This window comes from Mus musculus, chromosome 13 (assembly GCF_000001635.26).
Source record: "Mus musculus strain C57BL/6J chromosome 13, GRCm38.p6 C57BL/6J".
In the NCBI taxonomy this organism is placed as follows: Eukaryota; Metazoa; Chordata; class Mammalia; order Rodentia; family Muridae; genus Mus; species Mus musculus.
In genome coordinates this window covers 82109957-82122729 of record NC_000079.6, presented here as the reverse complement: position 1 = coordinate 82122729, position 12773 = coordinate 82109957, and positions in this window count along the sequence as shown.

The following is a 12773-nucleotide window of genomic DNA, read 5'->3' as shown; positions in this document are numbered from 1 at the left end:
GTTATTATCCTTTGAAGGGTTGGATTCCTGGAAAAATAATGTGTGAATTTGGGTCTGTCATGGAATACTTTTGTTTCTCCATCTAAGGTTATTGAAAGTTTGGCTGGTTATAGTTCCTGGGTTGGCATTTGTGTTCTCTTAGTTTCTGTATAACAACTGTCCAAGCTCTTCTTGCTTTCATAGTCTCTGGTGAAAAATCTGGTGTAATTCTGATAGGCTTGCCTTTATATGTTACTTGACCCTTTTCCCTTACTGCTTTTAATATTCTATCTTTATTTAGTGCATTTGTTATTCTGATTATTATGTGTCGGGAGGAATTTCTTTTCTGGTCCAGTCTATTTGGGATTCTGTAGGCTTCTTGTATGTTCATGGACATCTCTTTCTTTAGATTTGGGAAGTTTTCTTCTATAATTTTGTTGAAGATATTTGCCGGTCCTTTGAGTTGAAAATCTTCATTCTCATCCACTCCTATTATTCGTAGGTTTGATTGTGTCCTCGATTTCCTGGATGTTTTGAGTTAGGATCTTTTTGCAATTTCCATTGTCTTTGATTGTTGTGCTGATGTTCTCTATGGAATATTCTGCACCTGAGATTCTCTCTTCCATCTCTTGTATTCTGTTGCTAATGCTCGCATCTATGGTTCCAGATGTCTTTCCTAGGGTTTCTATCTCTAGCGTTGCCTCACTTTGGGTTTTCTTTATTGTGTCTACTTCCCTTTTTTAGGTCTTGGATGATTTTATTCAATTCCATCACCTGTTTGGTCATGTTTTCCTGTAATTCTTTAAGGGATTTTTGTGCTTCTTCTTTAAGGTCTTCTACCTGTTTAGCAGTGTTCTCCTGTATTTCTTTGAGTGAGTTATTAAGGTCCTTCTTGATGTCCTCTACCATCATCATGAGATATTCTTTTAGATCCAGGTCTTGCTTTTCAGGTGAGTTGGGGTGCCCTGGACTGGGCAAGGTGCAAGTGCTGGGTTCTGGTGATGGTGAGTGGTCTTGGTTTCTGTTAGTAAGATTCTTATGTTTACCTTTCACCATCTGATAATCTCTGGAGTTAGTTGATTTAGTTGTCTCTGGTGAGAGCTTGTTCCTCAGGTGATTCTGTTAGCCTCTATCAGCAGACCTGGGAGACTAGATCTCTCCTCTGAGTTTCAGTGGTCAGAGCACTCTCTGCAGGCAAGCTCTCCTCTTACAGGGAAGGTGCACATATATCTGGTGTTAGGACCTCCCTCCTGGCCAAAGACGAATGCCTAAAACAGGACATGTCCCGCGGATGAGTTTCTTTGGCCTGTCCCAGAAGCTGTTAGCTTCTGTATTCTACACTCTCACCCGTGCAGAATACTCTCAGAGGAGTCCTGGAACCAAGAAGTCTGCAATCGATGCTCAGGCAATGTGCTCCCGGGCCGGGTGGACCACTATCCTGTATTTTTCATTGTTATGTATGTTGATGCACAAATGTAGTGAGTGTCCACAAAGGCTGGAAACGGGTGTCAGAATCTCTGCAGCTGGAGCTGGGAAAGTGGCCAGATGTCTGGTGCCTGTGCAGAATACTCTCAGCTGGGTCCCGGAACCAAGATGTCTGCTGCCGATGCTCAGGCAATGTGTTCCCGGGCCAGGCGGTCCCCTATCCTCTGGCCGGGAAGGTGGCCGGATGTCTGGGGCCCAAAAAGGGGCCTGCCTTAGAAGCTCGGTTGCTCCCGCCTGTCCCAGAAGCTGTTAGCTTCTGTATTCCGCCCACTCACCTGTGCAGAATACTCTCGGCAGGGTCCCAGAACCAAGATGTCTGCTGCCGATGCTCAGGCAATGTGCTCCCGGGCCGGGCGGACCCCTATAATGTATTTTTCATTTTTATGTATGTTGTTGATGCACACATGTAATGAGTGTCCACAAAGGCTGGAAACGGGTGTCAGGATCTCTGCAGCTGGAGTTACAGTTATGAGCTGTCCAATGTCCATTCTATGAACGTATCTCAGCCCCCAAAAGGAGAAGCAGGCAGTCATAACCCCTGAACCACCTTTCCAGCCATGCATGACTTAATCTTAACTACATATTACTTTAAATTATCTCCATTTCCAAATGATGGGGCACTGTGAGGTTTGGGGGGCTGGAAAAGCATCTTGTCTTATCAAGAAACAAGAGTCTACTGAGACTGAGACAAAACAACCTAGTGACTAAACACGTGAAACTAAAAATGAAATAATACACATCTGACATGATTTACGCATAGGCATGATAAATAACCGAGACTTGAGCACTTATCTGTTTAAGCAAATCATTCCAGAAGTTAACGTCAGAGCCAACCTAGCTCTGCTAATTCACAGCTCTTTCTATATCATCAGAACCTCCCCTTAACTCATTGGTGGCTTCTTTTCTCCCTGTGATGATTATCCAAACTCTTCAGTGTGACTTAAGTATTGCATTATCCCAACAAAGTCTCACTAAAATCAATTTTCCATGCCCAAGTAAACATTGTAATTTTCTAATTCCCTATCATCCCTGCCCATATACATGGCTTCAGGCTTTCTTGTGTGTTTGCTCCTATATACAGAAAACAACGTTCCATGGCCTGCTTACCCTTCCTCACTATTCATATCTAATCAAAACTGTCTCCTCAAGAAAATCAGAACTACTGCTTGTTTAGTGAAATTCTCCTGTTTAATTCTCCCATAGAAAGAATTCTACTCTTAGAAACCAATGCATTGTTACCATAGTTTTATATTGAGTGCTGGCTTTCCCTAATAAACTATAAGTTTTAAGAGGTCAGAAATATCTTTACGTTCTCAAAAGTCTTGCAAAATTTGAGGGCTGAGTGTGTATTTACAGTGCTAGCTTGGCCCTGACTTCTCACAGTCAGAGACTAGAGGTAAATTGAGTCCCTTAGTATTGTTTGGATTCATATTTGCATGGGTTGTTATTTCTTTCTAGAATATTCTTACTCTAGGCTAACTTTACAGTGAGGCCAGACCTGAACTTAAAGTTAGAGTAACAGCCAGAGTCACCCATTCTTTTCTACTTTCCTTCTCTAGAGGGTACCTATTAGCGTCTGATAGACCAATAGGCTTTCTTATTCCTAGACTGCTTGTTGCTCCCTTCTGTGAAAATATAAATACTATAGCAGATTTTGTCCCTTTTCCTTTAATAATATATCCTGACCAGCAATACAATGTCTGGCATGTAGTAGATTACTTTTAATTACAAAATGATTAAGCTACAAGGGCTGGGCTTAATGCTCTGTAGTTAATACTGACGTCTCTACCAGATCTCCAAAGATCTTTTATACATTCCTTCAGTACCTACATTTTACTTATTAAATATCTTTCCTTGACTTGTCTTAACCAATAGTTTACAACACAAAATAATATCAATGCCACCATTGTTCCTTTTGCCAATATTGATGCTCTTTTCTGTCACCAGTGTTCTATCCACTTGTGTGCAGTAATAAACAAGCAAGATTTTTATCTCTTTAGGACAGTGATGGTTCAATACCTCTCCTATGGTCTAAAGTATGAATAAGAACTCTAATGGGGTGAATTAAAGCTTAGCCTAGAAACATCATCTGTATAACCAGGGAAGAAAATCAACCCCAAGGAGTATGAATGGGGCCTTCCACAGCTCACTTCCTGAGTCTGTACTAACACAAAAAACAAGAATTTCTCTATCCTTTTGTGATTGGGTTAACTCACTCAGGATAATATCCTCCAGATCCATCCATTTGTCTAAGAATTTCATAATTTCATTGTTTTTAATAACTATAATATTCCATTGTGTTAATGTACCACATTTTCTGTATCCATTCCTCTCTTGAGGGACATCTAGGTTCTTTCCAGCTTCTGGCTATTATAAATAAGGCTTCTATGAACATAGTGGAGCATGTGTCCTTATTACAAGTTGGAGCATCTTCTGGGTATATGCCCAGGAATGGTATTGCTGGATCTTCTGGTAGTACTATGTCCAATTTTCTGAGGAGCTGCCAAACTTATTTACAGAGTTGATTTACCAGCTTGCAATCTCACCAGCAATGGAGGAGTGTTCCTCTTTCTCCACATCCTCACCAGCAACTGATGTCACCTGAGTTTTTGATCTTAGCCATTCTGACTGGTGAGAGGTGGAATCTCAGGGTTGTTTTGATTTGCATTTCCCTGGTGACTAAGAAAGTTGAATGTTTCTTTAGGTGCTTCTTAGCCATTTGGTATTCCTCAGTTGAGAATTCTTTGATTAGCTCTGTATCCCATTTTTAATAGGGTTATTTGGTTTTCTGGAATCCACCTTCTTGAGTTCTTTATATATATTGGAAATTAGCCCCCTAGGATATTAGCCCCCTGTCAGATTTAAGATTGGTAAAGATCTTTTCCCAATCTCTTGGTTGCCATTTTGTCTTATTCACAGTGTCCATTGCCTGAATGAGGTAACCCAATCACAAAAGAACACACATGATATGCATACACTGATAAGTAGATATTAGCCCAGAAACTCAGAATACCCAAGACACAATTTACAAAACACATGAAACTCAAGAAGAAGGGAGAACAAAGTGTGAATACTTCGATCCTTCTTAGAAGAAGGAACAAAATACTCATGGAAGGAGTTACAGAAACAAAGTTCAGAGCAGAGACTGAAGGAACAACCATCCAGAAACTGCCCCACTTGGGGATCCATCCCATAAACAACCACCAAACACAGACACTATTGCAGATGCCAACAAGATTTTGCTGACAGAAGCCTGATATAGCTGTCTCATGAGAGGCTCTGCCAGTGCCTGGAAAATACAGAAGTGGAGGCTCACAGTCATCCATTTGATGGAGCACAGGGTCCCCAATGAAGGAGATAGAGAAAAGGCCCAAGGAGCTGAACAGGTTTGCAGCCCCATAGGAGAAATAACAATATGAACTAACCAGTACCCATAGAGCTCACTGGGACTAAACCACCAGTCAAGGAAAATACATGGTGGGACTCGTGGCTCTAGCTGCATATGTTGCAGAGTATGGCCTAGTTGGTCATCCATGGGAGGAGAGGTCCTTGGTTCTGTGTAAGTTCTATGCCCCAGTATAGGGGAATGCCAGGACCAGGAAACTGAAGTGGGTGGGTTGGAGATCAAGAGGAGGGGAGAGGGAATAGGGATTTTCAGAAGGGAAACTAGGAAAGGCGATAACATTTGATATATAAATAAAGAAAAGATCTAATTAAAAAAAAAAGAATTTCACTGTCATAGATGTGGCTATCATCCTCAGTTCATGCAATGTCTCTGATTTCCATATTCACTCAACACTCTAAAATAACACATGACTCTAAAAATTATGAAGTCTCAAGCATAAAAGTTACTTGAAAGACCTGCACTTTTGTAATGGAAATCAGTTTTCAAAGAATGTTTACAGAAGGAATTTTACCACTAGGTTTCTCATTGCAAGTATATAAATTCACAGAATGTGTCAAGCACAGGGATAATTTTTCCCTCTTATAATTTACCCTTGAATCTAAACATTGAGTGTTGGGATAGCACTCATTGTTATTGTTTTCTCAGATATATGAAACATTCACAAATTATTTATACTTACCTAAGTCAGCTCTCTGTGCTAAGGGTAGTTTGTAGGTCTTAAGCCATTGGAAGCTGAAGAAAGTTTCATCTTATGCAGGGTCTCACCTACGGGATATAATAGCACAGTGGTGGAGTACTTACACAGTATACACAAGATGCTGTGTTCAATCCATTTATGCTGCAAAAGAACCCAATCAAAATCCTCAGATCACCAAACATATGTTACTTACTTTTAACAAAACTAATAATCAAATTGGAAAAGAAAGCTTAAGAGACATCTGCCTTCATCAGGTTCTTTAGAGGAATAGAACTTTTAGACATAAATGATATTAAAATTCTTTATTACCGTGTCTCACAAACTGTAGTCTGGCTAGTCCAAGAATAACTAGCTCCCGGTGGAAGACTAAGAATCCTGTGGTTCTTTAGGTCACAAGGCTGGATATCTCAGTTGGTCTTCAGTAAGCTCTAAACCAGTTTGGGGGTTGGGGAATGGGGAATGTCTCAGCACCAGAATAGATGAACTTGCCATTAAGAATGAGAGGCCAACAGACAAAAGGTAAACACTTCTTTCTTTCGTGTCCCTTTATGTTGGCTAACATGGAAAGGTGTGGTCCAGATTTATGGTGGTTCTTTCAACTTTTGAGGACATGGATTGAGGATAGGTCTTCATACCGAAATTAATGCAAACAAGAAAAATCCCAGAAGCTGTTAGAACCCAGATGCCCCTCAGCAGAGGAATGGATACAGAAAATGTGGTCCATTTACACAATGGAGTACTACTCAGCTATTAAAAGGAATTAATTTATGAAATTCCTAGGCAAATAGATGGACCTGGAGGGTATCATCCTGAGTGAGGTAACCCAATCACAAAGGAACTCACATAATATGTACTCACTGATAAGTGGATATTAGCCCAGAAACTTAGGATATCCAAGATATAAGATACAATTAGCTAAACACATGAAACTCAAGAAAAACGAAGACCAAAATATGGACACTTTGCCCCTTCTTAGAATTAGGAACAAAACACCCATGGAAGGAGTTACAGAGACAAAGTTTGGAGCTGTGTTAAAAGGATGGACCATCTAAAGCCTGCCATATCCAGGGTTCCATCCCATAATCAGTTTCCAAACGCTGACACCATGTCATATACTAGCAAGATTTTGCTGAAAGGACCCAGATATAGCTGTCTCTTGTGAGACTATGCAGGGGCCTAGCAAACACAGAAGTGGATGCTCACAGTCAGCTATTGGATGGATCACAGGGCCCCCAATGGAGGAGCTAGAGAAATTACCCAAGGAGCTAAAGGGATCTGCAACCCTATAGGTAGAACAACATTATGAACTAACCAGTTCCCCAGAGCTCTTGACTCTAGCTACATATGTATCAAAAGATGGCCTAGTCGGCCATCACTGGAAAGAGAGGCCCATTGGACTTGCAAACTTTATATGCCCCAGTACAGGGGAACGCCAGAGCCAAAAAGTGGGAGTGGGTGGGAGTGGGTGGGAGGGTATGGGGGACTTTTGGGATAGCATTGGAAATGTAAATGAGGAAAATACCTAGTAAAAAGTAAAAAAAAAAAAAAAAGAAAAGAAAGAAAAAGAAAAAGAAAAAAAAAGAAAAAAAAGAAAAATCCCTCAGAGGTGTGCCAAGAGCTTGGGAGTTAGTTAATTTGGGATATAGTCAGGTTGACTACAGATCAGTGATTACAGCACCTAAGGCTAAAGTTCTAATCACTAAGCAAGAATACTTATGATGTTTTAAAAGTAAATTCAGGGCTGGAGAGATGGCTCAGTAGGTAAAGGTTCTTATCAGGCCTGAGTTTGATCCTCAAGACCTACATGTTAAAAGTGCAGCACTATCTCTAGCATACTGATGTCTGACCTCCTCATGTGGGCAGTAGCACACACACACTCAGTTTCTGGCAATTCAAATTTGTGCTACCAGCTTCCCGTTATTTACCAATATTTAGGGAATGGTTTAGTTTAGTTGTGTTATCTTTAGTTTGGTCTTGCTTATATATTTCCACGATAACAATGTGTTTCTATGAGCTCTCAGCAAATCTGTTGCCTGGCTTGATATGAAGCTCATAGATGCTATTTTTATGTTAGAGAGATGCCCTCTGTGAAATAAAAGTCTAATCTGTAGCTCTCCAACTGTTTGCGTCTATGTAAAACTAAGCTTACTCTTGGAAAAAGTGAGATTTCCTCTTTGTTTCCTAAACACTATTCTTTGAAGTATCTGTCTCCTAGAAACCAATGTGTAATCAAGGATGCTGGAAAGCTGGAACTGTAATGGTGATTCTGAATGAATTATAAGCTCAAGGTAAGAACAGAAAATGCATCCACACATAATAGCAAAGTGATCTCACTGTCAACTTTCAAGTATTAGACTACACTTCTAGACCTCCACGCAATTCCTTCCAGTCCACACCCTGTGTCTCACACCATCAATAAATGTCCCTGAGCTAGACCACTACCACTGTTTCCTAAAACATCTTCCCACCATGTTTTTCATTAATTAATTAATTAATTTACATTAAGTCCTGGCACTTTCCACTCCCTCATCTCCTCTGTTTTCTTCCCCTTCTACCTCCCCCTCAATCCATTCGTCCTCTGTTCCTCTTCAGAAAAGGGGATGCCTCCCATGGATATCAACCAGCCTTGGCATATCAAGGTTCAGTAAGCCTAAGTACATGTGCTAGGCAAAACAGTCCGGTCCCAAATGCCTACCATGGTCTTTTTCTTCCCAGAAAAATAAAAAAGGATTACATTTTAATGGGATCTGAAAACACTACAGAATATTACCAACATTCCATAGACATAGCAGAAGTGACTGATTTTTCCCAATAAAATGGATGGAACTACAAAGCTCTCATACCCAGTTCATAATGACACTGAAGAAGTTCTATATACCATTCATAGTCAATTAATAAATGACCTTGAGACACATTATTCCGTGAATTACAGGAATATGCCTCAAGGCATCTTAATGCAATAAGCTTGAACAATAAAGTGTGGAATACTTTATAAAGACAAATGTCACTGGATGGCATGAATATTTTTTCTCCCATGTCTGCTTTTCCTTTTCAATACATTTCACCTATGATTTTATATCTCTTTGACTTCCTTTTGTTGTCTAACTGCTCTGGCTAGGACTTCAAGTACTATATTGAACAGGTAGGGAGAGAGTGGACAGCCTTGTCTAGTCCCAGATTTTAGTGGGATTGCTTCAAGTTTCTCTCCATTTAGTTTGATGTTGGCTACTGGTTTGCTGTATATTGCTTTTATTATATATGGGCCTTGAATTCCTGATCTTTCCAAGACTTTTATCATGAAGGGGTATTGGATTTTGTCAAATCTTACACGCGTTCATGCGACCGGCCAGGAAGAACACAACAAACCGGAATCTTCTGCGGCAAAAGCTTCATTGCTTACATCTTCAGGAGCAAGAGAGCAAGAGTCAGAGCAAGAGAAAGAAAGAAAGCAAGAGTGCAAGAGCAAGAGCGCAAGAGCCAGAGCAAGAGTGCAAGAAAAAGAACAAGAACAAGAAAGCAAGAGAAAGAACAAGAACAAGAAAGCAAGAGAGAGAAAAAGAATGGCAAAACCCCGTCCCTTTTAAGGAGAATTATCCTCCGCCTAGGACGTATTACTCCCTGATTGGCTGCAGCCCATTGGCTCAGTTGTCATCACGAGAAAGGCAGAACACATGGCGGGAAAACTGCCCCTGCACGTGTGCAGATTATGTTTACCACTTAGAACACAGCTGTCAGCGCCATCTTATAATGGCAAATGTGAGGGCGGCTCCCAACATCTCCCCCTTTTCTTTTAATAAGAGCAATAGGCCACCCATATTAATGAGAGTGGAGATAGAGGTCAAATCCCCAGTGTGCAGGTAAAGGAGCCATGTACAGGATTAGCTCTTAGGCTCACAGGCTTTTACCCAGAGCAACCCTGACCTGCTCCCGTGTCGTTTTTCCTGGGGGAAGGGAACTAGGACACTGAACCTTCATGAAAGATGACATGTCTCCCTAGAATAGGCTCATATATGCCGCAGAGCCCTTCTACTGCAGTGCTTAGCCCTGCAACTCTCTCGGGCTGCTGAAGCACACTCACTCTATCCCGTGCAATGAGACTAACCTCGTGGGGTGCAAGAGCTGAATGGCCAGCGACCTATTGCTTAAGCATAGATAACCATATATCAGAGGAAGCACCATGTTCTAGAGCTGCAAGTGCCTGGGCAATAACCACCTTGTCTCTCCTAGTTTGGGCCTTAAGCTTACAGACCAACCAGAGAAGCAACACTAATCCACAGCAAAGTGTATCTCCAAATAATATCAATCCCACCCATTCTTTAAAGAAGGAAAATGCTGAGGAGATCCAATTGGGTAATCCTTTGGTCAGGGACAGGTCCAAGCGCGTGGAGTTGACCTGAATAATGGCAATTCTCAATTCCCGAAGGGTCTGTTCAAATTCAGCCGTCCAATTCTGTAACATATACTGAGAAAGACTTTTTGACAAATTAGCTGCCCTAGTAAATTTAACATACTGAATGGAAGTAACGCACAATGAGAGGTTCCCCAAGCTCCCGACAAACCCTGAGCCAGTCTTGTAAACCTTTGTTCTTTCTTGGGACTATGACCGCTCTGCACTCCTGTGTGGCTTGCTCATAAATGAGCTGTTCTACCAGAGGTGCGGCTTGCTCTGCATCTCCAAAAATACGCTCTGCTGCCTCTGTCATTCTGGCCACAAAATCTGAGAAGGACTCCTGAGGTCTCTGGACGATCTTTGTTAGTTGTCCAGTGGCCTCACCTGCTTGGGAGAGCGCCTTCCAGGCCCTAATAGCCTTTTCATCTGATTCAGAACTATTAAGAACTGGCTCCTTGAGCTCACCTAGTGATGAGTATAGGCTTCTTCTCCTAGAAACCTCCACTGATTGATCTTTTTTCTTTTCTTTTTCCTTCTCCTTCCTTCTAATCTCTCCCCAGGTATTCTTACCTGACCTAAACTTATCCTCGGGTTCAAGACCCGTGGAAAGGCCTGTATACTTATTTTGTGCGCCATATTTCCTCTTTGCTCCTACTCTCTCTCCCCGCTTTACTTCTGATAGATTGCCCTGAATTTCATCCAGAATTTTCAGCCCTGCCTTAACCACTTGATAACATGTGAAAAGGAACAAAAAGGCTCCTAACACTAGAAAAAGTTCAAGGCCAAACATACCTTGTAAAGCTATTTCCCACTTTACTTCTGATAGACTGTCTTGAATTTCGTTAGAAAGTTCAAGACCAGACTTACCTTGTAAAGCTATTTCCCACTTTACTTCTGATAGACTGTCTTGAATGTCGTTAGAAAGTTCAAGACCAGACTTACCTTGTAAAGCTATACTTACGGGTACCCTGTTCCCCAGCTGAAGAGTTCTGAATTCACGAAGTTGAATCCTTCTCAACAGTCTGTTTTACGGGAACACTTCATTACCACCATTCCCCAGCTGAACAGTTCTGAATTCACGCAGTTGAATCCTTCTCAACAGTCTGTTTTACGGGAACCTTTATGACCGTGACCCGCAGTTCTGGTTCTGGAATGAGGGATCTTCCTTGTGCCAGTGATGGTAACCGTCCCAGGTTTTCTCGTCCCGGGATTTCTCGTCCCAGGTCTTCTCGTCCCAGGTCTTCTCGTCCCAGGGCTTCTCGTCCCAGGTCTTCTCGTCCCGGGTCTTCTTGTCCCGTCCCGGGTCTCAGCACCAACTCTTACACGCATTCATGCGACCGGCCAGGAAGAACACAACAAACCGAATCTTCTGCGGCAAAAGCTTTATTGCTTACATCTTCAGGAGCAAGAGAGCAAGAGTCAGAGCAAGAGAAAGAAAGAAAGCAAGAGTGCAAGAGCAAGAGCGCAAGAGCCAGAGCAAGAGTGCAAGAAAAAGAACAAGAACAAGAAAGCAAGAGAAAGAACAAGAACAAGAAAGCAAGAGAGAGAAAAAGAATGGCAAAACCCCGTCCCCTTTAAGGAGAATTATCCTCCGCCTAGGACGTATTACTCCCTGATTGGCTGCAGCCCATCGGCTCAGTTGTCATCACGAGAAAGGCAGAACACATGGCGGGAAAACTGCCCCTGCACGTGTGCAGATTATGTTTACCACTTAGAACACAGCTGTCAGCGCCATCTTATAATGGCAAATGTGAGGGCGGCTCCCAACAGTCAAATGCTTTCTCAGCATCTAATGAGATGATCATGTGATTTTTGTCTTTGAGTTTGTTTATATACTGGATTGCATTGATAGATTTCCATATATTGAACTGTAAGGCATTTTCTCAATTAGTGATTCTCAAGTGCTGGGTTTCTCACTCACTAATAGGAAACAGACTTTACATACCCTGATGCAAAAGAAATCCCCCACAAAAGAAAAAGAAATCCCTTAAACAAAATATTAAGTCACACTGGATTTCAACATCTCCCTCATTTCTGACAGTATAAATATTTATTTTTACTATTTATCTCCATAAATCTTGGAATTCTTCTTGTTGGGGACACAATGAATCTGAGAGAAGCCCCCAGATTAACATGCTGCAACTGACGTAGTCTCTCTTTAGATTCAGCTGTAAAGACAAATGTTGCCCTTGACATCAGTAAATCATTTTAATTTTCGTGTTTCTCTCATTTCTTATATGATACTTTCAAAGCACAGCCCTTTTCCTGCAAGAAATCTTGTCTTTGGAAAGGGGGTATACTTTTGGTTGTAAGCCATGCCTTTAATGGCTGAGTCATAGGTGCCTAGCATGGCTGTCCTCTGAGAGGCTCTACCAACAGCTGACTGAGACAAGATGCAGATGCTCACAAACAAGCATTGGCCTGAGCTCCTTGACCCCTAAGGAAGTGTTAGGGGAAGGACTAAAGGAGCTGAAAGAGGTGGCAAACCCATAGGAAAAGCAACATTATCAACTAACCTGCATGCCTCAGAACTTCCAGACATCAAGCCACCAACCAAAGAGCATGCATGGGCTGTTCCAAGGACCAAGACAGAGGTCTGCCTTGTCTAGTGGCCTCAGTGTGACAGGATGTGCCTAAGCCTAATCCTGCAGAGACTTGAGGCCTGAGGGAGAAAGATGAAGGGAATTTGGGGGTGGGACACTCAGAGGCTAAGGAGAGAGGAGATGGGGGACAGTAGAACTCAACAAAAGGTAACTGGGATGGGGTGGCAATATTTGGGATACAAATAAATAATATAATTAATAAAATAGAAAAGT